A 2,667-nucleotide genomic window follows, 5' to 3' on the forward strand; every position below is an offset into this window, starting at 1 on the left:
TTGTTACCCCTGGCTCGTGGCGTCTTAGGAGTAGGCGGTGGAGCCATGAATTTATCCATGTAGATTAAATTAGTGAATTTCACCAGGGCAATATATTAGTATTATGAAAGATGTTGCTTAGAAATGGCCGTGTATGGGAGATTTTACATTTCAATTGGTTTTGAAGAGACTTGAAGGAATGGGTAATAGCACCAGCTGGTGATGAAAACTGATATTGTTACAGTTCCTCAAAAAGGGTCAGAGAGAAAGTGAATATATGTATATATATATATATATATATATATATATATATAATATGGGGAGTTTCAAAAGCACATTCAGCTATATGCAATAGGATGGATGGGTTAAGCATATACAAGCTTTCTGTGTTTTTTTTATGTGACGTCCCCTTCCTTTTGTATTGTAATGGCTTGGCTGATATGATACTGTGTAGTAGCTTAGCAGCTTGTGGCTGCAAAATGGCTCCAGCGTCTAGCAGGTATATGCACCAAGGGGATCCTGCTGTGTACTTGCTTCTCAAACAGAAGGTCTGCGGCTGCAGGGACCCGACCAGCGTTGTCCCCACGTGTTCCGGAGGCTGCACGCGCCTTGGATGTATTCCGCAAGCGGGTATTACAGGTCCCGCCGGTGTTACAGGTAAGGTGGAGGTGACGGGGATCCAGTCCCAATACCTCAGGCCGCGGCTGCTGTGGCGCTAGGCCGCGTGATCCGGTGGTCCGTGGCCGGGCACCGTAACCCCGCGAAACACCGGGAACACCCGCTCTGGGGGGTTAGATCGACTTGTAGCGGCAGAACAGTCGAGTGGCGCTAAGTGGGGAGAGCAGATCTGGTGAGGCAGAGTCAGGATGAGCAGAGCTCTGACTCCATGCTGCCATCTTCCTCGGCGTCCAAGCCACGCCCCCCCTCCTTCACTTAATTATACTCTAATTTACAACAGCACCCAGGCCTTGGTTACAGACACCATGCTGCTTATCTAAGTGTTATGCAGCAATGTATAAATCATGTATCTGTCCTGCATTGTTTGTACTGTTAATATGTTTTCTTGTGTGCTTATTTGTTTGTGCACTGTGTAAGGTGCTGCAGAACCCTTGCGGTGCCATATAAATAAAGGATAATAATAATAAGTTAAAGTTAATAATAATGATAATAATACTGCTAGGTCAATTGGAATCTGGCAAAAATAACCCTACTGTGTGATTGCAGATGTGGTAGGACATATTCGAATCTATGTACTAAGCCTTGGAGAAAGTGGATGGAGATAAAGTACCAACCAATCAGACCCTGACATTTTGGAAATACAGACTGTAAAGTGACAGGAGCTGATTGGTTGGTACTTTGTTAATATTCACTTTATCGCTCTCCAAGGCTTACACAGACCCTATAGATTGTAAACTCTACTGGGGCAGGGACTGCTGTGAATGACCAAATATTCTCTGTAAAGCGCTGCATTATATATGTGCACCATATAAATAACTGGTAACAATACTACTACCTGACCTCCCCACCATATATTTTTTATATATATAATTGTATTTTACTCATACTTATGTAACTGTGATTATCACACACCCGGCAAAGCAGAGTACTGGGCCTAATTCCGAGTTGTACACTATTGCTGCCTCAGCTGTAATTTTTTCGGCTGAGGATTTGTGAAAGTATGCTAATGGAACTGCTGCCGGGACTTGTACTGAGACACCCACTGGAGCCATTGCAGCTGTCTGCAACTGCGTGCACGTGCGCAGCTCGGGCAAACCAATTCCTTGAGTCTATTGTCACTCAGAATGGCCGCTGTGACTGGTTTTCTGCGCACGGGATCGCAGACTCAGGAAACAGTCGAGACATGCCAGTGCTTTTAGCCGACACTCCCCGCTGCTTGCCAAACGCTCCCTGCCTGTCCACTACGAATAGAGGGCCTGATTCAGACCCACTCGCAAGCGGGTTGATGGTGCCCTAGTGCGCATGCGCACGACGGAGGGAGCTCCGTCTTTCGCATGCGCGAGACCCAGATAGCGACAGCCAAGCTGTCGCTCCGGGTCTCGCACCAAAGGGGGCGTGCTGTCGATGTTGAGTGACAGCACGCCCCCTTTGGTGGGCGTGGCTGCCAGACGGAGGCGTTCCCATGGGAACGCCTACCGCCTGGGTCCGGCCCCACTGACATCACTAGTGATGTCAGTGGGAGTGATTTTGGCTCTGAAAGAGCCAAAATCACTCCAGGGCTTGCGGTCACCGAGACCCTACTACAGGGTCTCGTCGCAAGCCCGATGGTCGCGATGGTCTTGACCATCATCATGGACGCTCGCATAAGCTGTGGGTGGTAACCCACAGCTATGCGAGCGTCCAGGAGGACGTTCCAAAAAAAAAAAAAACGCCCTGATTCAGAGCGGGCGCTTGTTCAGAGCGTCCGGCTCTGAATCAGGCCCAGAGACTTATAGTGTGTGACTACGGTAATGCACCGTGACCTCAACACACGCGCAAGGGCGACTCAGACGCTCCAATTGCGAAAACAGCATTGTGTACAGCTCTGAATCAGGCTCATAGTTGGCTGAGCCAGCATCCTGTGACTTGTAGCTACACACCACATTGCCAGCCCAGTGCCCACCTTTCCTCTGCAACGAGAGATAACAGTCAGTCAGTGCAAAGCAGTCCTATGTTCTCTGCACCCTCAGA

The sequence above is a fragment of the Taudactylus pleione genome, unplaced genomic scaffold (assembly GCF_031769625.1).
Source record: "Taudactylus pleione unplaced genomic scaffold, aTauple2 ptg000105l, whole genome shotgun sequence".
Taxonomy (NCBI): Eukaryota; Metazoa; Chordata; class Amphibia; order Anura; family Myobatrachidae; genus Taudactylus; species Taudactylus pleione.